At 46.3% G+C, this 24,512-nt stretch overlaps 1 long non-coding RNA gene across 2 annotated transcripts; it reads left to right on the forward strand.

The window, feature by feature from the left end:
• The first annotated feature begins 1,853 nt into the window (after window positions 1–1,853).
• LOC132251151 (uncharacterized) lies at window positions 1,854–17,405 on the forward strand. 2 transcript variants are annotated; one of them, XR_009463016.1, is made up of 8 exons: window positions 1,854–2,208; window positions 6,004–6,173; window positions 6,339–6,382; window positions 6,793–6,871; window positions 8,673–8,822; window positions 10,000–10,191; window positions 14,839–15,169; window positions 16,884–17,405. It is a non-coding gene; the product is annotated as an uncharacterized LOC132251151 (long non-coding RNA). The 2 variants fall into 2 exon arrangements; XR_009463014.1 differs by lacking the exon at window positions 16,884–17,405 and having other exon boundaries at window positions 14,839–16,840.
• The last annotated feature ends 7,107 nt before the right edge of the window (window positions 17,406–24,512 follow it).

Raw genomic sequence — 24,512 nt, forward strand, 5'->3', positions numbered from 1 at the left:
ATGTGGATCAAAATTGACCTCACATTCTTGTAGAAGCTGTGTGTGTTTGCCTATATGATCATTGTAAAGATAAAAAAGTCTGTTTGCTTTTTGTATGTCCCTGTTGGAAATGTCTCTGCTTGGGTACCTACCACATGTCTGGGTGGTGCTTTTATTACCTGGAAACCTGTATCTCTGTCAGGTGTTATGCTGTGAGGAATATAAAATAAACTATAAAAAGTGACATTATCTGACACCAAAGAGACATTTTGAAAAATACCCTTATTTTTCAGGACAGCTACCTGCTAACTATTCAACATCTGATTGAAAGTTACTGAGGTGGATAGAATCACTGTGAACACTAAAGCATCCAAACTGGCAGACATGGTGGATATCCAATCATTCTAATTATTTCCAAGTAATTTAGCATATCTCCAATTATAATATGAGGTCATTTCAATTAGAATGACATAAAATAATGTCTAATTAGACAAAATCCCTTCTTTCAGATACTCATAATAGATTCTACTGGAAAACCTTTTGGCTTCACTTATGGGGGAGCTTTTTATTCTTATTTTACAATTTTTTGTAATTAATTTTTGAGCAAACAGAGCAAATCAATCTATTTGAATCTAATTAATGTTTCTTCTTTAATTTTCCATTTGCTGCTCTTCCTCCTCATGTTTATCTGTATGTTGCTCCAATTTATACATGTTTGTTTGCAACCAGTGCATAATGACTGCAAGTTCTGGACTAGCAGGAGAGTGCAGCTACCACAGATTGCAGCTCTTGGGAGGAAGGTGCTGCTAGTTGTACTCATTCTGTTAGAAATCTCTTCTTATTGCAGGACCTGTACAGGCCCCAGAGAGCCAAGCAGCAGTGAAGATGAGGTGTAGACATAACATGATAATAGAAAATAAAAGCAACCACTGGAGGGGGAATGGATGAGTATTCAGGCAGGAAAGCTGACCATTCACTGTACTTTCTAAAAGCCACATGCATTATATATTTTCCTTTTCATACATAACTTTCAATAGGAAAGCCCCTGTAGGTGTGAGTTCTAATTTGCAAAAGATGTCTAGAGATAGCACTCAAAGAAAAATATTCTACCTGGATAAGTAAGTCTTTGTGCAGCTACTTTCCTTTTCCAATGTTTAAACAAAACTATTATTTTACCCTGCTCAGTCATATAATTTATTGCATAGGGATATAGCTGGCAAGTTCCCAGGCTAAAGTAAGCTCATCTTTCAGCCCTTTAAAAAACATTGGTTGTGAACCTATTTAGGTGTTAGTGACAGTGTTGCTTGGTAGTATGAGTCCTTGTCTGGTAACCAGGAACTCTTGGGGGGTTTTTCTTCTTATCTTAGTTCTGTCACTGACTTGCTGGGTGCCCTCTTGTGTAGGCAGTGATATCATGGAAAACACTGGGTGTTCATAGCCTCACAGATATTAGGGGCTGGGAGGGACCTCATGAGATCATCCGGTCTAGCCATCCTGCACTTGGGCAGGAAAGACTGCTGGGGTCAGATGACCCCAGCAAGGTGAGTATCAAGACATTTCGGGATAGGTGACTGTACTACCTCTGGGAGGAGTCTGTTCCAAATCCTTGGCACTCGAGTCATAAAGAAGTTTTTCCTTAGGTCCAATCTGAAGTAATTTTCAATCAGTTTGTGTTCATTTGTAGCAGGGCACCTTTGATCCCTGCCATCTGAAGAGGCTTGAACAGGCTGTGGAGCAGCTGGCAGGTGCAGTGTGGCTTAATGAGGTGGTCACATGACTGCAAGAGGGCTCTGGGATTGGAGGATGGGGCTGGGGAGCCTCAGTATATAATCAGGCCCTCAGAGCTGAGTGGGCAGTTGCTGCAGGGAGCCAGAGGGATAACATTGCCCAGCTGGAGCTGCTGCTCTCAGAACACCTGGTGGTTAAGGGTAGTGTGGCAGAGCACCTTTGGGGGTGCTTGCCACTTGAGGGCTCTCACAGGCTCAGAGGAGAGCCTGCTTTGGAGGAACAGCAGGGGTAACCTCCCCCAGGTACCATTTTAAGGGGGGAGGTGTGTGGCAGGGCACTGTTTGTGCCTGCCACTTTAAGATCTGGGCCAAGCAGCCAGCAGGTGCTTGATTGTGGCAGCCATTTTAGATCCCTGGCTGCCTATATAAACAAATCAGTTCCCTGCTGGTGGGGCAGGCAGCAACATTGCCTGGCCGCAACACTTCGTGGAACATCCTGGAGGTAAGGGAGGAGCTGTAGGGGATGGCTAGGAGGCTCCTGGGCATGACCTAAAACTGCACCCTGCTGGGAGTGGGTGGCCTGGTGGGGCTTTAAGCAGCACGGGAGCCCCCAGGAAAAGCCAGGCCAATTATCACCCTGGTGAAAGGCGGATACTGGCACCTTAACCCTAGCCCTCACCTTCGGGTGGGTTGCGTAACATCAGAGGTAGTTGGGGCTAGCCACTGCTGAGGCCACCTGAGCCCTGTGGGGTGTGAAACCCCGAGGAGGGAGAGTGGGGGCTAGGCATGGCTGTGGCCACCTGAGCCCACCAGGGAGGGAAGACTTGTGATCCCAAGTGAAGGGGGCAGTGTGGAGCTCTGAGTGAAGGGGGTTAGGCCAAGGTATGGTTCTATACACCTGAGGCTGTAATTTAGGCCAGAGGCTGAGTGAAGGGGGCTCAGCCCAAGAGAGAGGGGCAAGTCCTGACCCCAGTAAGTCCTTCACCGCTGGGAGGCTGAGTGTGGGTCCAAAGCAAGACCTATAGAGAGCACAATGACATGATGCTCCACGGGGGGAGTGAGAGTCCCTGTGAGACCCTGGGACACCAGTCGTGGTGTCGGATAAGAATGTCCTGGTGAGGGGTAGCCCCAGAAAGGGGGCAGAGATGAGGTACCCCAGTGTTGCGGGGGGGGGAGAACCGGAGGGCTGAGGGGAGGTGTGTGTGTGTGCGTGCGTGCGCCCCTGGAAGGGGCCAGAGCAAGCTTAGACCCAGTTGGGTAATTGGCTGGCCACTACCCCGGTGAGGGTCGCGGGAGAGGCCTGTCATCTAGATGCCATCTGCAAGGCATGGGCTGCAGTGTAGGGGAGGTATGGAGCTGCAGCTAGCACCCCCTGGCATCAGGGCATGAATGGGCAACCTCCCGCCTTGATTAACATCTTAATTAAGAACAAGGCATGGCAAGTGGGTCAGGTGGGTGGTGTTCCCAAAGGCAAGTGGGGAACCTAGCACTGTGGTTAGGCGGGGAGCCCCATATTGCCACAGTAGGAACTATGGGGATGAAGGAGGTTCCTGGTCCTGGGGAATGACCTAAAACTACATCCTGCTAGGGTTAGATGGTGTGGCAGAGTGGTCCCTAGGAAATGCCACACCAGTGCCTTCCTAGTGAAAGGCAAGTATGGGGCGCTGCATAGCCTCAGTTCCCATGACCTGGTGAGCTACCCTGTAGAGGGGAAAGACGAGGGGCCCAGGCATGTCATCAGGCCTGAGGGGCATAAGTCCAAGAGCCCCAGTGAGGGGGCAGAGTAGTAGGCCCATTGAGGGCACGTGAGAAGGTTGCATAGAGTAGGGTTTGCATGGGCAGGCCTGAAGGACTGCGCATAGGTTGTCCTTAGAGTTTGTGAGCTGGGTTTAAAGGGGCCTGAGAACGCAGACCCGTTTGAGAGAGTGAAGGTGAGTGGTTCAATAACATGACCAGAGAAACCCTTGACTGGTCTATGCTTGGGCCAGGACCAGAACAGTCAAAGGGCCAGAGCACCCACTGCAAGGGAAGCCCAGAGCCAGGGACCTGGGTTTCTGACTGGCCTAGAGGTGAGGCCAGGGGTTGTGTGGCCAAAGGTCCTGGAGGGGGTCACTGGTGAGAGGGAGAAGGGTCCAGGGAGTTTGGGAGCCCAGAACGAGGGTGGAGTAGAATGCCTGAGAGGGAGGGATTCAGTTTGGGTCTGAACACCAGGTGGGCAAAGAACGAGGTCCGTTGTGGGGCTGGAGCCACATTATGATGCCATCTGTGAGGCATGCGACATGGTATAAGGGGAGGTTCACATTCATGTATTATACCCTTGACATCAGGCAGTAAATGGGCAGCCTCCTCCCTTATAAACTACTAATTGGTTACATCCAGGTTGTGGTAGGCGAGGCAGGTGGTCAGACTGCCCTAGATAGGTGGGCAGGCCAATGAGTAGACCAGCTGTGAGGCAGCCCCCTGTCATACCATTGTTTCTTGTCCCTCCCTGGGGTGCCTTGGTGAAGAGATGCTCCCCTGGGCCCTGATGTATGCCCCTGATATATTTATAGGCTGCCACCAAGTCCCCTCTGAGTCATTTTTTCTCTAGGCTTGAGATGCATGCCAGTGTTTGATTTGCTCTGCCAGCTATGGCATTGCATTGGTGGCTCATGTTCATTCTGTAGTCTATCAGGACCCCCAGGTCTCTTTCAGTTGTGGTGCTGGCAAGCGTAGCACTGCTGAGCCTCTAAGTATATTGTGGATTATTCCTTCCCAGATAGAGAGCTTTACATTTCTTCATGTTAAACATGATCAGGTTATGATCTGTCCACCTTGCAAACTTGTCCAGGTCAGCCTGTATCCTCAGTCTGTCCCTGAGTGTGATAGCACTCTCCCGTAATTTGGTGTCATCTGCAAACTTTGCCAGTACACTTCTAACACCCAAATCCAAATTCTTGATGAACATGTTGAAAAGAACTGGTCCGAGTACTGAACCCTGAGGGATGCCACTGGTTGCCTTCTGCCATGTTGACTCAGATCTGTCTTTTAATACTCTCTGCGTCCTACCTTGGAGCCAGCTACCCAACCACCGGACCATAAAGTAGTTAAGGCTGCATTTTCCCAACTTTACTATGAGGACATCATGGGAGACTAAGTCAAAAGCCTTTTTGAAGTCCAAGCATATGACATCAACCTCATTTCCCTTGTCCAGGTGGCAAGTTACCTGACCATAGAAGAAAATGGGGTTGCTCAGGCATGATTTACCTGCAAAGAAGCCATGTTGGCTGTCCTTTAGAATACTGCCTTCTGTTAGCCTATCAATAATGGATTCTTTGATAATTTTTTTCAGGATTTTTACCAGGAATTGAGGTAAAAATGATTGGCCTGTAAGTCCCTGGGTCCTCCTTCCTCCCTGTCTTCAAGATAGGCACCACATTGGCCCTTTTCCAGTCTTCTGGGGTCTCTTGTGAGTGCCATGAGTCCTCAAATAGCTTTGCCCTAGGTCGCATGATGATGTCAGCCAATTCTTTCAGCACTTTCAAGTGTAGTTCATCCAGTCCTGCTGAACTGTAGATATCAAGCCTCTCTCAGTGTTCTCCCATAAGATCTTTGCCAACTATTGAAGGGTGATCATCCCCATCTTGATCATTTTGTATCCTGCCAAGCAGGCTAACACCCTTGGACTGGTGGAATACTGATGCGAAGTATTCGTTTAGAAGTTTAGTTTTCCTCTGAGTATCAGTTATCAGCAGTCCCATTTCATTCATCAGGGGCCCTATGCTTCCCTTACTTTTTTCCGACTTCCTACGTATCTAAAGAAGGACTTTTAATTGTCCTTGATTCTGCTAATTGAATTTGGTTTCTGCCTTTGCTTTTCTAATCTGCTCCCTACAGGTGAGGGTTATTGCAGTATACTCCTCCTTGGTGGTAATTCCTGACTTCCATCCTTTTCAAGGTGTGTTCTAGTGCCCTGGGCAAGACACTGAATGCCACATTTTCAAATGCCCGCTGAATTGGTGTGCCTTGGTTAGGAGGAGCTCTTGGGTGCTTAAGAGCTAGGACACTCAGAATTAGTGGATGACTTAAAAAATGTGGGCCTTACTCTGTCTGTAGAGGTATAGGTTCTTTGGGTGCAAGGACCTATCCAAAGAACCTTGTTTTACTCCGTCTGTGCTATTTTTCTGGTCTGGAAAATATATATTATAGTATGTACATGCCTACCTCACTGGGTTGTTAGAAGGATTAATTAGAGTCCAGATACTGCTTTGAAAATAAATGACTAAGCAGTCATCAGAACTTGTTTTCTGTTCAACAGGATTTCCATCTCCCCTGTATCTTGAGCTGGATCATCAGGCTTTGGAAACTGAATTCACCTTGTACTGAGCATACGTGGAATTAAATACAATGGAACTGCTTAGCTGTACCACATTCAAGAAAAAGAATGGATAAGAGAGAGAGAGAGGTGAACTAATACAAGTGTACAAGGTACTACCTTCTAAAAGGTACACTGCTGTGATTGTTTGGCCTGTGAAATGGATGCTGGCCAGAGCAGTGGATACATGCAAGACCTTTATCATTCTAGAGATTAAACTGAATCTTTAGAAATATCTGGGGAAATGAAAATCGACAAATCATGCTCCCTTTGTTCAGGCAGGTCACACGATATTGCCACTGAAATCAAGGGGAACATTCAGGTGAGTAGAGGTGCCAGGGTCACTCCTAGTGTTTGTAGTGCCAGTCCTGGGAATTGTGCTGTTCTGGGCAAACTGCAGTATATGTGGATTCCCCATGCCCATGGTCCATATCCTCCTTTCCCTCCTTCCTAATCTGGTCAACCTGCCTCTCAACCCTTGGTTTGTCTTTGCTTGCTTATTTCACCATATTTGGAGCAAAAGTTAGACAAATTCCTCTGATACAGACAGTGTAGAGCTTCCCCATCTGAAGGAAAGGCTCAAGTGATAGATTGTATAGGGGGAATGCACCTTATAGCATGGTGTAATATGCTCCTCACTGTGCACCTAGCTAGCTCTATACTCTATAGCAGTATATATAGGAAATGGGGTCATTGCCTTTCTCTCTTCTGACTTTTTACCATCACCTTTAGGATTGCTTGTACCTACAGGAGACATCTGGGTGCAGCTCAGAGTGCAGTGACTACAAATGTGCCTGATCGTGATGAACAGGTATCTGCTATGGGGGTGGGGGTTACCCTTTGTGTCCTCATCACAACTTAACCCTTAGACTATAAAATCTTTGAGGCAAGGGGATGTGTCTCTTAATCTATACATGTGGTACAGTAGAAGCGTTTTACAATAATGTGGATCTGGAATGGGATGGGAAGAGATTTATGAAATCTAAATGAATTGCTCTGAAAAAACTAACTTCTTCTTACTTGCGAACCTAGTAGCTAGTGTCATGTTGAATTTTTAGGTTTCTGTTCGCTACATAGTCAAGTGTATTTGATAAAACAGAGAAAATGGGAAGAAGCTTTCAAATGAGAGTTTGACTCACATGATCAGAATGTAGTTTGTTAAATTAGTAGCAATGAATTTGAGATCTGATAAATGACAGATTTCCTGCCTAGATCTTGTTCTACAGAAGGAAGAATGTATAGCCTTTAAAATATCTAAAAATATTACAATAAAATGATATTAACTTTTAACATACAGCATAAAAAGAGTAGGAAAAAACAGGTGGTTTTTTTGTTTGTTTGTTTTTTAAGTAAGGGCCAGATTGTATCATTAATTTTTAAGAGCTGCCCATTCACATGAAACATTGGGGAGGTCTGAATTAGTTTCTCCAAGCTAACCTATTAAGAAAAACTTTTCTGTTGAGCACAGGATTTATACATGCGCTTAAAGTTATGTGTATACTTAATAGTTTTCCTTCGCAAGCAAAAAGTTCAACTTTTTACAGATGATCTTAGTCTGCTTCCAGGTAACAGTTATGGTGTGACACACATTTTGCTTTGTGTAGGGGGGGAAAAAAAAGTATTTTCTTTCCTCAAGAAGGATGAGACCCTGAGACAACCAAGACACCCCTGAAAAATATTCCTTACTAAGACTTGAGGAAAGCCTGATTCTTTGACAGGATCTGATACGGATGTTTGACTGCGTCCACATGAGCAGGGGCGTGTGTTTGCAGCAGCACAGATCAGAGCAGTACGAATTTGTGTTGCTGCTTTGTGCTGCAGTGCATGGCCCTGCACTTTGCAGCAGGACACATTGTCCCACTGCTCTACATGCTGCAGCGGGGGCTGATTAGGCTACAGCATGTCTCTGAGAGGCTAGCTTATAGGCAGCCCGCATGCTGAAGCACCCTGTGCCCCAGCCAGCCAGGGAGCAGCACATAGAGCACTGGGCTGCTTGTTCCCCCATCTCCATGTGCTGTGGAGGCCCTGTGCTGAGGCATCCTGCATCCCATCCCAGCAGTGGAGCCCCTGTACTGAAGCAGGTGGAGACAGGGGTGCTATCTCTATGGTTTGCCTGCTTCCCTCCCTCAAGGCACACTAAGCCCCAGCCAGCAGGGATAGGGCTGTGGGCTCCCCTGCCTCTGTTTGACCTAGTGCAAACCTGGCATACTTTGCACCATTTTTTTTTTTTTCCAGGGAGTTTTTGCTGCTGGGACATCTCAGTAGCAAACTTTGCCCCAGTGCTAAAAATTAGCAGCACCATGCACAATTTAATGTGCAACATGTATGGTTTGTGGTGCTGCAAAGAGGCTTGCATCACCACAAACTGCTTATGTCTGCACGTCTGGATCCAGCCTTTGGAGCACTGATGGGAGTTTGAACTACTAGACAAAATACACAAATTGTTACCCTACTATTTATGGAAGATCAGTCTTAATCTTTGTGTAATCTACATTCTATACAGAATAAAATAAAGTAGAATTATAAACCGGGATCTGGGTTTTCTGTTTCCCATGGAAAAAAACAGATTTTTCCCTTTTAATCAAGAAAAATGGATTTTTAATTTTTAACAGAGAAACGCCTGGATCTTTCACTTTTGCAAAGAGCTCTCTGCAGGCTGGCGTACTTCCCGGAGAAGGGCGCTCAGGCACAGGGCACCATGTGCATGTGCGCACTCACACATGCACATGGCCACCAGGTAGCCTGGAGAACAGGTCCCATAGGTAAGTCTGGTGGGGGGAGGTGGGATTGAGGCCCCCAGAGGGAGAGAGGAAGTGAGTTGGGCAGGGCTGGGGCTGGGGCCGTTGCCCAGCTGGGGTGGTGTGTGGGGCCTGGGAGCAGAGTGAGTGGCCACAGGGCCCCAGTGGGGATTGGGACCAGGGCAGTAGGTAGCTTGTCCTGGGGAAGAAAGCGGTGGGGGGAGGGGGGAGCTCCTCACCACTACGCATACTCCATGGGGGGGGGGGGGGAGGGAATGTGCCCCCCAGATCTGTGCATGGGGTGGGAGTGGGTGTGGGCTGCCTGCTGTGGGCTTGGGCTCCCCATCCTACTACCCTCCCCCTGGGGCCTCCACAGCTCAGAGGGTGGGACTCAGCATGGCAGGGCAGAGCGTGGCCAGGCAGGAAAGCTTGTTGTCAGTGCAAGCCCCATGCCACCCTGGCAAAGTGCCCCCTGCCTGCCCAGCAGCAGTAGGGATGGCAGTATGGAGTTGTGCCCACTGCTGCTGCTGGGTAGGCAGGGGGGTGCCTTGCTATGGCAGCACGGTGCTCACAGTGGCAGCACCAAGCCTCCCTGCCCGACCCCACTTTGCCCTGCCTCGCAGGGTCCTGCCCGCTGGGTCATGGCGGCCTGAGGGGGGAGAGCAGAAGGGTGAGGCGCCTGAGCCCACAGTGGGCAGCTTGCATCCACCCCCTCTAATGGGCTGTGCTCCATCTGTGCTGCCCACGGGGGAAAGGGAGCCGGGCTCCTTGCTCTATTCCACCACAGCAGTTGCTGTCTCCCACACGTGGCAGCTGGACCCTAGATGCTGCTGCAGGGGGCAGGGGACTGCAGACCCAGGTCCCTGGCCCTGAAGCCCTGACAGCTAGGGGCCCCCTCTGGCAGGGCTGGGAGGTGGGGGGGGGGCTGTAGCTTGGGAGTAAGGGCCCTGGACCTGCATCCTGGTGAGTGAAGGGGGCTGAAAGAGCTCTGATTTTTTTTTTTTTTTTTTTTTTTTTTTTTTCCCCATGATAAAAACCCCACAATCAAGTACCAACATTTATAGGTACTTAGAATGTATTTTATTATATGACTGAGGGACTGGTAGGCTTCCAAACTGCTTTAAAATTGTATCTATGTCAGTAAAACATTATGTTCGATTGATGCCTATATATATAATGACATTTCACTCTTTAATCGCAGATTTGGAGGCTTTTAATTGGAGAATTGGTGATTTTTGCAAATATGCAAATCTGTAATCGGAGAATTTGCGAAAACCAGGATCTTTTCAGAAAATGTGATATTTGTATCTCCAATGGCTGACTGCAGCCTGAATGCAGTGATGTCTGGTGCAGGAATAACTAGTGTGGAAAAAGCATGGCCATGAGGCTGAAGGTACAGAATGGTCTAAACTTCTGGAAGACTGTTTTAGATTGGACATAAGGAAGAACTTTACTGTCCGAGTCTCCATAGTCTGGAATAGACTCCCCCCACAAGTGGTGTGAGCACCTACTCTGGACATATTCAAAATGTGCTTGGATGATTATCTTGCTGGGGTTCTCTGACCTCAGCTGACTTCCTGCCCAGATGATCTCTCAAGGTCCCTTCCAGCCCTAATATCTATGAAATCTATGAGAAGGTTAGACTAGGAACAAACAAACATACTTGTCTAAGGTGACAGATCTATTCAAGAACAGATTTGAGGAGAGAGGGGGGGGGTATATCCTCAACAAGTATTTTCCCTATTACTCATGGAAACAGTGCCTAGCCGAATCCCCTTTTGAAAAGTGAAAGCATTGATATATTCTACAGGCAGATTATTTTACTTTTCTTCATTCTTAGTTGAGCTTATTTTAATAATAAATCAGGCACGTTTAGACACTAGTTTGTGAATTTCATGTAGATTGCCCCAAAGAGCTGGAACAACCTTTGACCTCCAAAGCTGAGCTCCTGCAAGAAGGGTGGTAGGAGCCTACTGAGCTTTGATGCTTGGTCACAAGGGCAGGGGCTGAATGTTCCTTTCTCATAGGGTGTGTCATACTAAAGGCTGTTGTCCTGTGAATATACAGGAAGTGTCTGATGACCACAGATGAGAAACAAGTTTAAAGGGCATAAAGAGCACTTTGGGCCTGAGAATGATAAAGACAATGTCTTGTGGTGGGTGTGGTGTAGAGATGCATTTTGCATCTCTACATGTGGGGCAAATGTTCAGCTGGCTTCCCTCTCAGGGCTGGCTAGCTCAGCAGGCTGGTGAAATAGAGTTGGAAGGGGAGGGGGGCAAGGACACAGATGCTCTCTCCTGGAGTCTCCCTCAGAAATGTACTGAGCAGTATCTCCCAGAGTACCCCAAAAGATGACAAGGTCAAACTGTTATAAACTACTGCAAGACCATTTCAGGCTAGACATAAGGAAGAATTTCTTTACTGTCCGAGCGCCCAAGGTTTAGAATAGTCTGTCATCGGAGGTGGTTCAAGCACCTACATTGAACGCCTTCAAGAGAAATTTGAATGCTTATCTTGCTGGGATCCTATGACCCCAGCTGACTTCCTGCCCCTCAGGCAGGGGGCTGGACTCGATGAGCTTCCAAGATCCCTTCCAGCCCTAATGTCTGTGAAATCTGTTGCTTGTATGAGTGAACGCACCTGGCTATGGTTCCCTGAGCCCTCTCCATCTTTTCAAAGAAGCAGCCCAGCTCTTTGTTTTGAGGACAATCCTACTAAACAAAAGAATGAAAACATATGCCTTGGATATAAAGCGGGGTAAACCCTTGTTGTGAGGTAGTTCCCTATCTATAACAGGACTGCATGTCTATAGATCTATGCAGTCTCCAACCCATTTTCCTTTATTTTTTCTTGTTTTAAATAAGTGAGCATGTGATGATTCCAAAAAAGCATTAATACAAATAATGGTTAAAGATGTTTCTGATCTTTTTATTTAGACTTTATTCTTGGCAGATGACAGAAATTCAGCTCCAGCTGCCCAAGCCTGCCAAAACCAGCTGTGTGGGCAGGTCCCCCCTCCTCCTCCTCTTCCCTCCCCCCCCCCCACCCCAAAGAATGCTTGCCAGGCTCTAGATAAACTTTAGCAACATTTACAGAAATAAGCGGAGAGGATAAGAACGGTCTTAAAAGCAACTGGAGTAACCCAGGCGGTAATTAGATGGGCAAAACTTGAGCAACAGTAGAGGAGGTCAGAATCGTTGTGGGGAGGGTGAAAAAGAAGCATAGCACTTGCATAAATATGAATGGATTTCTATGGTATTTGGCCCAATGATACCACCTGGCAGGATACATGCAGATGTGGTGGATCTATATAAGATATCTGACAAAGCAAAGGGCCAATGCAGCTAATGCTGCTGGCTACACACGGAAGCTTTGGGAAACTTAGCATGTGGCCTCAGCACTATTCCTACCCCCTCTGTGAAAGAGTTATCTCAGATACCAGGAGTGTCCAGCCCATGGTTCCTGACTGGGGGAGAGGAGTCACAGATGTCCCTCAAGGTGCTAAACTGTGCCCCTCTGAAGGCCACCGTTATAAAAAGAAGCTGGGTATTTGATTGTGAATTGAAAATGTGTCCCTGAGCTTTGCTCTGCAATTTCTGAACTGAAGTGTTTGAATCAGCTCTTTGCAATGCAGAAGAGTCAGGGCACTCCCTCCCCAACTGTCCTTTCAGCATCACCCAGGTGCAGCTGTGGTCTTGGCCAGGAACTCAGAGCAGCTGCAGTCTTTTCCCGCCTGTATCAGCTCAGCAGCACCCCTGCTGCCCATCTGCTGTATGACAGGGGAAGGAGGAGAGACAAGATCAGGGAGCTGTATTGCTTGCTTCTCAGGCTTGTTGTGGGAGGCCTAGGGAGAGCAGGATTGGAGTTTGATAAGATTGGCCTTCATTCCTGGTAAAGGACAGTTCCTCTCCCATATGTAGCCAGCCTAGACCTTGGGAATTTGGGAGGAGAACTGACATGAGCTAGTGCTCTTTGGTTCTCTTCTAGCCACTGGACAAGGTTAGAGCACACTACATCCAATCTGAGAAGTAGACAGTACAGCTCCCCGTGCTTCTCTTTTCTTCCTCCTCTGTCATGCAGCAGATGGGCGGTAGGGGAGCTGTGGACTTACATCAGTTAACGGTGATCCCCCAGGGACAATACCCCAGCCAAGAATAAACAGAGGGAAGGATGTTTCAAGCACTTTCCTTCCCCAGCCCTCCCTGCACAAGGCACTGCAGGGAAAGTGACACAGGAACCAGTTGTGCTGCAAGTACATCTCTGGAGCCTCATTTATGTATATGGGGGGAATCCCCAGGGGGGACCTGTGGATGGGATCTGTTCCCTTTGTATTGCTGGAGCTGAGCAGGACTCCCAAACACTGATTGATTCAATGCCTCAGTTTTGACTGTGTTCTCCTTTAGGAAATGGAGTACCTGATCTTCAGATTAGGGAGGCTGAATAACAACGATCTATCTAGATCTTTCAGGAAGCTCTTCAGTTTTCATTATAGTGTGAACCAATCATGAGGCTATTTTCAATGGATTCTTTTCAGTAACAAAGATTACAGGAAAGTAGGGCTGTAGGGGACCTTATAAGGTTATCTCGAGGCAGGATCATCCCTGAATGAACCATCCCAGCTAGCGTCTGTCCAAATTGTTCTTGAAAAATTTCCAGGGACAGACATTCCACAACTTCTCTAGGTAGACTGTTCAAATACTTGACCACCCTCAGAGTCAGAAAGTTCTTTCTAATCTCCAACCTACATTTTCTCTGCTTTAGTTCGATTCAGTTGCTTCTAGTCATGTCCCCTATGGACACAGGAAAAAACCAGTCCTCCAATCCTCTCTATAATCACCCTTCAGTTATTTGAAGGCTGTTCTCAAATCTCCCTGAGTTTTCTTTTCTCCAGTCTGTCCACAAACTTCTTGCAGTGTGGAACCAAAACTAGATGCAGTACTCCAGGTAAGGCCTCATCAGTACTGATAGAGCAGAATAATCACTTCCCTTGATTTGCAGTTGATATTTCTGTCAATACAAGCCAGGATGCTGCTGGCTTCTTTGCACCAAGAGCACACTGTTGGCTCTTATTCAGCTCACAGTCCACCATATCCTTCTCTGCAGTACTGTAGCCCACCCAGTAATTCCAGTCTGTATTTGTACATGCACTTATTTTGTCCCAAGTGCAGAACTTTGAACTTGTCCTTGTTGACTTACATCTCAGTGATTTTTGGGTAATTTCTCCAGTCTGTCCAGGTCATTCTGGATCCTAGCTGTGCCCTCCAACGTGTCTGCAATTCCATCTAACTTGGTGTCACCCACAAATTTGCTAAGTGTGTAGTCGATTCCATTATCCAAATCATTAATGAAGAATAAACAATACCAGACCTTGGACAGACCTCTGAGGAACCCCATATGATACCCCCTGCCAACTAGATACTGAGCCATTGATGACTACTTGTTGAGCAAGATGATCCAACCAGTTTTGTATCCATGTTAAAGTGCTTTCATTTAGCCTGTAATTCCTTAGTTTGTTAATGAGAATGTTGTGGGAGATAATGTCTAAAGCCTTGGTAAAGTCAAGGTATATCACATCCACTGCTATCCTCCCAGCCACAGAGCCTGTCACCATATCATAGAAGGAACTAAAATCCTTCCTCCTTCACAAATAATTTGTTTTGACCAGAAGGGCATGATTCCTCTTTTAATATTGCTGTGTTCCTTTTCTCTAGAAATTAAACATGAATTTGCAGTCTGCAAAGGGAGTGCACTGATTTTCCAAATTCATTTCAAATCATAAGATACCCCATCTAGGCTTAGGAATATTTCTTGTCCTGTGACTTCTTGTTCTGTGATTTGAAATGCATTTCAAATATTCTGTGTAGTAAGGAGGTTAGATGAAAAGGGGGATTATTTGCCAGAGTGGTTCACAATCCCTTTTCTTTTTTATTAGAGCAAAAGTTTTGCCAAATAAAGACTAAAAAAAGGTTTGGACTAGATAAATTACAAGCTCTTTTCTTTTATCAGCTTTTTCAATACTAAAAAATATCCTGTATTGTAGGTAACAGAAGGACTGAAAGCAATTGCATCGAGTACCCAAATTAACGGAGCAGTCCATGTAAGCCTTGGGCAATGTATGGTGCTGCTCTTTGAAGACATAATGGATGCAGCAGGACCTTTCAAGGTTTAGAGAAGTAGAGGAAACACCTGCTTTGCCATCAGCATTCTTGCTAGCAGTGACACTACTGGTGACAGAATCAGTCCCTTCCGGAGATGATTCAGACTCGGAAGACTCGTGGTAGTGATGACAAATGCCTGAGAATTACTGAAAGCAGAACTAATGAGCAGTGCCACTCATTTAGCGTATGGTTTGACAACAGATGCACATGTTGGTAATTAAGTATTTGGCTGCATTACATTATTTTATTTTTGGATTTCTAAAATACCCCCCATCATAATCCCTGGGCACATTTACACAGTTTAACTGTGTTACACTAATGTAACAGTGATAGAAAACTTGATATAAAGAAATTCAAATAAACTGCTTCCAATGCTCAATAGGTTGAGTATGTGAAGGGCTTAGAAGGTACCCTGAAAAGTAAGCAAACTCAGGCCCTGACCCTGCAAAGACTTAAAAAGGAATAATCTCATTGACTTCTTACATGTGTGAGGTAAAGCACATGAAGAAATCTGTGATATCAAAGCTTTAGACCAAATTGGGATTTAAGTGAGAAATTAATGTCTCTTTACTAAGAAAGCTTGGCTTCTACCTGTTTTAGAGTCCAAAACTAGGGATTGTTGGCAAGATACTGTCTGATCTTAACTGCAATATAGGTACATAAAAAGAGAAAAGGTTTCCCACCCACAAACGCCACCCCCCAAGGAAACTCTCAGATTTCTGGTATTTACTATATACAGAATAAAGAGGAATGGTTTGAACCATATACAGTGGTCTTAAGAATGTAAGAGCCATACTTGGTCACATTAATCATCCATCTAGCCCAGTACTCTGTCTACAAAAATGGCAAGAGTGGATGCTTCAGAGGGAGAGTACTGAACTTGGTATATCTAGAGTGGCCTATCCTGGTTTATTACCTCCCCTGGCATCTACCATCATATGGCTGATTGGGTGAAAATTTGAGCCCTTACTGCATGAGGGGTGAGATGAAGATTTTCAAAACAGAGCATTTTTTGTTACTTCTGTCTGCTCTGCCTCCCCACCTGTTTTCAGAATGGAAGGGGGGAAAGGGAGCAGAGGGAATTTGATTTGGGGGGTTTTCAGCCCCTGCTGGTGGGTGAGGTGGCTCCAACATACCCGACTGAGATGGGGGGCTCCAATATACCTACCCCACCCTCCAGAGTCTTCTGGGAAATCCCTAGAATGAGCTCCTTCTGCTCCCTTCCCCCACCCTCCCATTCTGAAACAGAGACAGGCTGGGAGAGACGAAGGGCTGTTGCTAGGGGAAACCAGCTGCAGGCTCCCAGACAGCAGCTAGATTCTCCTGCCCCTGGAACCAAGGGTGAACTTCTGTTTGTTCCAGGAAACTGTTGTAACTCAGAATGTTTCCTGCAAAGCATCCTCAGTTAGAGTGGGGTGCTGCACATCTGCCTGCACCCACTGCTGTCTGCACCTAGCTTTTCCCAGGATGCATCTTAGAGGGTGAAATTTGCTTAAAGCTGGGTAAAATAGTCCATATGAACCTAGAGCTCATTTTAAAGTTCTATTTATAGATAGCAGAAATGAGGAAACAACTACACTCTTTTTATCCTACCCTTATGTCAACAGCAGCAGACTGGGAAGCCCTAGATTTCTTGGAATACCATTGTGTAAACCTATCTGAGATGAAATGTGTTGAATTGTTAGATATTTTTTTATAAATTCAAAAACTTTTTCAAAATTGCTGGAAATTCAAATACTTTATTTTTGCCAGATTTGTTTGCTTAGTGAATGTGCCAAACTGTCTTTGAATACACAAAAAATGTTTTAGCATGGTGCTATCCAGGGCTAAAATCTGTCTGATGAACTTCTGGAGAAAGCAGCTATACTATCTGAGAATGATTGATTGATTGATTAAAATGTGATGTCTTTTTGTTTTACTTCATTAGGTGAAGTTGTGTCTGGGTCCATTAAGGGATATTTAAAGTTTGGAGGTTTTCTACATCCATTGTTTGAAAATGAGTTTAACCAAGAAGAACAGTAGGGAAAAAGGAGTAAGACAGAAGAAAGACAAATGGAGAACAAGTAGAAACCAGGCACCCATGCACAAACTCCAACCCTGCAGGGAACTCTCAGATTTCTGGTGTTTACTAGTATATTGAACAAATCAAATTCAAACATTGTCTGCAAGTATTAAACCACTGGAAATGTGTTTCCAGGTATATGATTGTTAGCTGTGTGTGAGTAAAAGCGGAGGCCAGCTTCCCAACTTACTCTTACCTCTTTTATATTTAGTTTTTATTATTCTGGGCTTGAACTGTCTGATGATGTGCATCCTACTTATGGATTTCAGGTAGAAGTAAAAATGTTATTTGTCTAAGTCAGTCATGTGATACTTGCAGTGTATAAGGCCAGAATCCCCTGTGAGGTAGCAGCCTAATTTCTCAATGTAACAAATGTATACAAGGAAACAGAAGGAAGAGGATGATTTCTGACAAGGCGTGCCCTTAATTGTTCAAGAAAGTATTTTTTGCTTGGGTGGGTGTTGCATTAGTTATATATACAACTCATGCTTTTAGCTACAGCAAAATGTGAGAAGACATAATAATAGCTCTTCACATTGAGGTTTCCTCTTTTTTTCAGTTCAGATAGTTTAAGACTTTCAGATTATTTTCTTTCTGAGAACTGGGGTAGAATTCTTAATGCCTCTCTGTGATTTGCAGTCTGGTTGCCCCTGAACTAAAGTGAAAATGACAGTGAATTTACTAGGGAATTGAGTCAGAGGTCTTAGGCTTTTGTTGTTATGCTCTGGATCAGCAAATTGGAGTTGTAATTAGCAATTTAGTAAGAAAAGTAACAGGAGCAGACTTCTCAAGCAAAATTTACCTTTGGTGTAATTCCATTAGTCTAGATTCATAGATTCATAGATGTTAGGGTCGGAAGGGACCTCAATAGATCATCGAGTCCGACCCCCTGCATAAGCAGGAAAGAGTGCTAGGTCTAGATGACCCCAGCTAGATACTCGTCTAACCTCCTTTTGAAGACCCCCAGGGTAGGGGAGAGCACCACCTCCCTTGGGAGCCCATTCCAGACCTTGGCCACTCGAACTGTGAAGAAGTTCTTCCTTATGTCCAGTCTAAATCTGCTCTCTACTAGCTTGTGGCCATTGTTTCTTGTAACACCCGGGGGCGCCTTGGTGAATAAATACTCACCAATTCCCTTCTGTGCCCCCGTGATGAACTTATAGGCAGCCACAAGGTCGCCTCTCAACCTTTTCTTGCGGAGGCTGAAAAGGTCCAGTTTCTCTAGTCTCTCCTCGTAGGGCTTGGTCTGCAGGCCCTTGACCATACGAGTTGCCCTTCTCTGGACCCTCTCCAGGTTATCCGCATCCTTCTTGAAGTGTGGCGCCCAGAATTGCACGCAGTACTCCAACTGCGGTCTGACCAGCGCCCGAGAGAGGGGAAGTATCACCTCCCTGGACCTATTTGTCATGCATCTGCTGATGCACGATAAAGTGCCATTGGCTTTTCTGATGGCTTTGTCACACTGCCGGCTCATGTTCATCTTGGAGTCCACTAGGACTCCAAGATCCCTTTCCACCTCTGTGCCACCCAGCAGGTCATTCCCTAGGCTGTAGGTGTGCTGGACATTTTTCCTCCCTAGGTGCAGCACTTTGCATTTCTCCTTGTTGAACTGCATCCTGTTGTTTTCTGCCCACTTGTCCAGCCTATCCAGGTCTGCCTGCAGCTGTTCCCTGCCCTCCGGCGTGTCCACTTCTCCCCATAGCTTTGTGTCATCTGCAAACTTGGACAGAGTACATTTCACTCCCACGTCCAAGTCGCTGATGAAGACATTAAAGAGTATCGGTCCAAGGACCGAACCCTGCGGGACCCCACTGCCCACACCCTTCCAGGTCAAGACCGACCCATCTACCACGACTCTTTGGGTGCGACCCTCTAGCCAATTCGCCACCCACCGGACTGTGCAGTCATCCACATCACAGCCTCTTAACTTGTTCACCAGTATGGGGTGGGATACCATATCGAAGGCCTTCCTGAAGTCTAAGTATACGACATCCACCCCTACTCCTGTGTCCAGGCGTTTTGTAACCTGGTCATAGAAAAAGACTAGGTTGGTCAGGCACGATCTGCCCGCCACAAACCCATGCTGGTTTCCCCTCAGCATAATTTGCCCTGCCGGGCTCTCACAAATGTGAGCATTGATAATTTTTTCAAAGACTTTACCAAGGATGGAGGTGAGACTGACTGGCCTATAGTTGCCCGGGTCCTCCTTCCTCCCCTTTTTGAAAATGGGGACCACGTTAGCCCTTTTCCAGTCCTCCGGGACTTGGCCCGTGCGCCATGAGCGTTCGAATATTCCCACCAGTGGCTCTGCAATGATGTCGGCCAGTGCCTTCAGCACCCTCAGATGGAGCCTGCTGACTTAAAGGCATCCAGTTCTTCCAAATGACTCTGCACCATCTCAGGATCTACGTATAGAAGTCTGGCGCCTTGCTGCTGCCTCTCTACAACCCCAGTGAGAGACTTGTCGTGCCCCTCACTTAGGAACGCTGAGGCAAAGAACTCGTTGAGGAGTTCAGCCTTGTCCCCCCTATCTGTCACCAATTGTTTCTGCCCATTTAGCAGTGGTCCTATTCCTCCCTGGGCCTTCCTTTTACTCCCAATATATCTAAAAAACAATTTCTTGTTGTCTTTTACTTGGGTTGCCATCCTCAGCTCCATGGTAGCTTTGGCCCACCTAACTGCCTCCCTACAAGCACGAGCAGAGGAGGTATATTCATCTTTAGTGATCTCACCCTGTTTCCACTTTTTATGTGCTCCCCTTTTGGCCCTTAGGCTGCCCTGGATTTCTCTGGTCAGCCATGGAAGCCTCCTGGCCCCTTTCCCTCTTTTGCCTCGCTCGGGGATCATCTTGCTTTGTGCCCGAAGGATCGTTTCCTTTAGGCACAGCCACCCTTCTTGGGCTCCCATCCCATGAAAACTCCTACTCTGATGGAATTACACTAGTGGTAAATATGGTCCAATGCTCAATTAATTCACAGAGACGTGTATAATATTACTGAAGATTTGAAATATTTAATAGGTTTGCCCCATGTACAGCACTTTACACTCAAACACTACCCTACTATTTTATCATGGGCACCTGGCGCTTCAGAGGAGAAGGTGGGATTGGCGGATTAAGCCCTGGCTTGAAACACACCCACCACTACGGCTAAGTACATAGTCAAAAAGCCCAAGACTGAATTGATTCAGTCTTTGCAGGTTAGTCTAAGCTGCAAAGATTGAAGCAATAAGCAAATGAACAGACATTCACTTTTGATTCAGGAAATGCAGCTACATGCCTGCAGTGGCTCAAGCCAGAAGCCAAGGGGCACTACAGCACAGCTCTCTTGTACAGAGCCAGCATGGGCTGCATGTTCACTTCCTCTTTCTGCTTCCCCTTAGGTCTCCGGGATTTGCAGTCCAGACTCATATCAGTAGGAATCTGTAGGGTCGCTAATCACTTCCTCTTCCTGCTTCCAAGTGCCTCTGGGATTTGTAGTCCACAGTCACGGCCAGAACTAAGTAAGCAGGAGAGGGTCAGCTCCATATTCAGGGGAAGGGAAGTTTAACTCCCTTCCCTGGCCCCAGATCCCAGCAGGGGTTTGTCTGCAGGGGGGCAGTAAGCCAGCCGGTGAGACAGTGAGCCAGCCCTCAGTGCTCCAGCTAGGGAGCAGAGGTGCAAAGCCAGCCTTGCTCTCTGGAGCAGGCAGCACAGCCCAACCCAGGGCTGCAAAATGGTTGGATGCTGGGGGACTCTGATTTAACTTGAACCAGGAAGGGGACTGGGACAGGAGTTTCATAAACCGGTTTGACCTAAATTAGTTAAGTCTGATACTACATTTAACCAGGGTTATCTTAAACAAGTTTCAGTCATTTTGAAACTGTTTATGTGCACTGAACTTCTATTCTGTTACAGGTTTAAACCCATTTCTGATCACTTAAATTGGTTTATGTGTAACTTCTGTCTCTAGCCTAGGAGACTGCACAGATAAGGAAGAGTGGTGAGCTTATACACTCTTATGTAAATTAATAGAGTGCTGGATCATATTGGGCATGTCTACATGTCCATTAATGTGCATTGGTTATTGTGCATTTAGTTTAGTACCTGTTATTACAGGTACTAATACACAGTAGCTCTGGCACATGCATTTTAGGTGATGCTAATGCACAGTAGACTACTTCTACTGCATATTAGCACAGTTTTGTCTGCTACACTAATGCACAGTAGAATTAGTCTACTGTGCATGTGTTGTCTCATGTAGACATGCTCATTAATTACTGGTGTAATTCCATCTAGACTAATGGAATTATACTTCCTTCCCACACGAGGCATTCTGGAAAGCATTCTGCCTCTGAGTTAGAAAGTCCCCCAGCCTTCATTCTTGGAAGTGCAGCTCTGCATCCTACCAATGGTAGGCCATGCCCTAGTGCAGGGATTTTCAACCTTTTTTAACAAGTGTACCCCTTCTGGTGGTGGTGGCTGGACATGGGATGGGGGAGAGTTCTTGCATGCGGGGGAGGGGCTCTGCTTACATGTTGGGGGTGCTCACATGAGGGGGGGGCTGCTTGCATGTGTGGAGGTGCTTGAACCTGGGGGGAGGGCTTGCATGTGGTGGCCCCTGCCACCACCCACCACCCTGTGCTGCCGCCGCCACCCACCACCCCTCTCCACCGCTGCAGCACCTTGCTTTCCCATGGCTGGTCACACATGTGGCTCCATGGGCTGCTGATGGGCCTTGCACCTGGCCAATCACTGGGTGGTGCCTGTGCAGCCTGCAGAGGGGCATTGCTGCCCTCACCCCCTGGCCCTGCTCCTGGGAGGTGGCAGCGTGGGGTGGTGGGTGGCAGTGGTGGCTGTCACATGCGAGCCCTCCCACCCCATGTCTGTCTGCAGAGGGGCAAGACTGCCCTAACTCCCCCACCCTGTTCCATCCCCGCCCACTGCACATACCCCCTACCACCTTTCTAAGTACCCCTAGGCGTACACGTACCCTGGTTGACAGCCCCTGCCCTAGTAGAACAGTCAAGCCCATAATAATTCAGTTTAAACCATTGCAGTGTTCCTTGCCAAGTCACTTCGGAACTGCAAACTCTTTAAAATACAGAAGAGTTGAAAATCAGCCTAAAGGAATATGGGAAATCTCAACAACATCATCTAGTCCAGAGATTCTCAACAAGAGTGCCATGGCACCCTGGGCACCTTGAGATCCTTTCAAGGGTGCTGTGGGTGACACACAATGTTAGTAATATTAGGTGCACAAATGTGATTAATAAGATGAACTGAGAGATTTCAGGTAGAAATCCATAGTTCTGGTCTAGTCAAATACCATAGAATTGTTTATAAAACAACCTAGGACTCAATTTATGCAAATAATCCTTACTTCTATGAGAGTTACATTAAACCCGATGAGAGCAAGGGCTGCTCATGGGAATAAAGGTTGGGAGATCATGCTTATATGTAATGCAGAAGCTGACCATGTTTAAAACCTGAGAAGGCCCCCATTTTCTGACTTTTTAAAAAATATGCAGATGCTTAAAAAAGCCCAAGTTTCTTCTTTAATTTGTAGCTGTTAATGCATTTATAAACTACAAGTGCTTCATGAGTGATTATGCTAATGTGCTTAAGACTGTTTAAACCATTGCACTGATTATCCTACCCATTTATTTTAACTACATTGTACAAATAAGATGTTATCTTGAAAATGCTGCTAACAAAACTCCATAATCACAAATATGCTTTCTTTTTTGTTGAATGTTATTAGTTTTTCCTTAATTTAGCCATTTACTCTTTAATGTTTAAGCTTGTATTTTGCCCAATATTGACATACAGTGTAGATTATGATTGGGGAATGCATTTGATTGGAGAACAATCACTTCCAAAGATATTTTATCCTGCATGTAGTCAAGAGGCTTCTCAGGGCCACACTGATTTCAGATATAAAGATGAAAATGTGGAGTAACTTCACTGAAGAAAATATATTCTATCAGAACCTCTAGTGCATTGTGAGGCCTTGTAGCCTAGTAGTTGAAACACTGCTCTAGCTTAGGGTTCTGTCCCTTACTCTGCCACTGGTCTGCAATATGATCTTGGATAAGTCACTTTAACTCTCTGGATGTCATTTTTCCCATCTGTAAAATGGGATAATGATTTTTCTCTTAGAGAAGAAGATTGCTACATGAAGTATAGGTATTGCTAAGTGTAAGGCAGGAGGCCACTCATTGTGTAATGTGACAAAAAATATTTTAGTCAAGAAAGCTTAATCTTTTATGCAAAATGTTCATACTGAATAAAATTTTCTGCTTTTTTCTGCTTTTTCAAAAATACTTGTAAAATGTAACTGGCATTTTTTTTGACAAGTCACATTAAATACTCATGGAACTATACAAAAACAACATCACAGGATCATTTTTCATAGTAGAACCGCTCTTTCGGGAGTGACATTTCAGAGTAGTTTCCAGTGAGGGGCCCATGGACAAACTTGGTTAGAAATGTGACAGTCAGATTGACCGTGGAAATTTTCAGGGCCAGAGGTGTAGCATAAAGAGCTGAGAGATGACTACGGAAAAATGTGTGTTGCAAAACAGAAATGGCTCTAAAACCTGTATCTTTGGCTAGGGACAGACATTCAAAAAGCCTGAGCCTGAAATGATTCAATCTTTGCAGGTTAGTCTAATCTGGCTAGGCTGAACCAGTTTGTAACCAGACAGACATTCTCTATGGACTGAGGAAATTCAGGCACATGCCTGCAGTGGCTCAGGCTAGAAGCTGGGGGGCACTGAAGCAGCCATACCTTCCCTTGCACATTGCTGAGCTGAGGGGGGGTATGGCCAGGCCTGGGCAGGACTTATGATTGGGGAGGTCTGCTTCTACCATTCCAGGCATTGCCCCACTAGTTGCTCAAGGGGCAGGAGTGTTGCCAGACCCTAGACCCATGTGAGCACTCTGAGGCAAGGTGGGGTGTGCAGTGCATGCATCTGTTGATGATACAGAGTTTTTCAATCTCCCACTCCCTGCTTCTTTATACTGTTTGCAGCAAAGGCAGGCAAGCAAGTCAGCAGAGAGCTGATAACAGTGTTTATCACCTCATCAGCAAAACAATAGCCTCTCTCCATTAGTTCAAACTCTTCTTAAACAGCTTACCAGCTGACACATTAATTAGCTCCCCAAAGCCCTAAGTAGTCACTGTTCTGTCTGCCTGTCTCAGTGGAATTAGAGACAAGCACACACAGACACCACTGGGCATTAGCTAGCATACATGCCTAGGGTTCATGGGACTGGGGTCTGTGCTGTGGGAGATGGGAGGGAGGGGGGGACAGGTTTCTGCTTGAGCAGGGAGCAGTGAGGGTGGAGGGAGGGCAGAGAGAAGCCAGGCAGACACTGCTGTGCCTGCAAGAGCTGCAGTCAGGGTGCAGAGGGGAGGGGCTAGCTCTGCTGTGGAGCAGAGAACCCTGCCCAGCCCAGAGAGCCTGCTGGGATGCTGGGGGAGTCTGGTTTATCTTAAACCAGCAAAGGGG

The sequence above is a fragment of the Alligator mississippiensis genome, chromosome 1, assembly GCF_030867095.1.
Source record: "Alligator mississippiensis isolate rAllMis1 chromosome 1, rAllMis1, whole genome shotgun sequence".
Lineage (NCBI taxonomy): Eukaryota > Metazoa > Chordata > Crocodylia > Alligatoridae > Alligator > Alligator mississippiensis.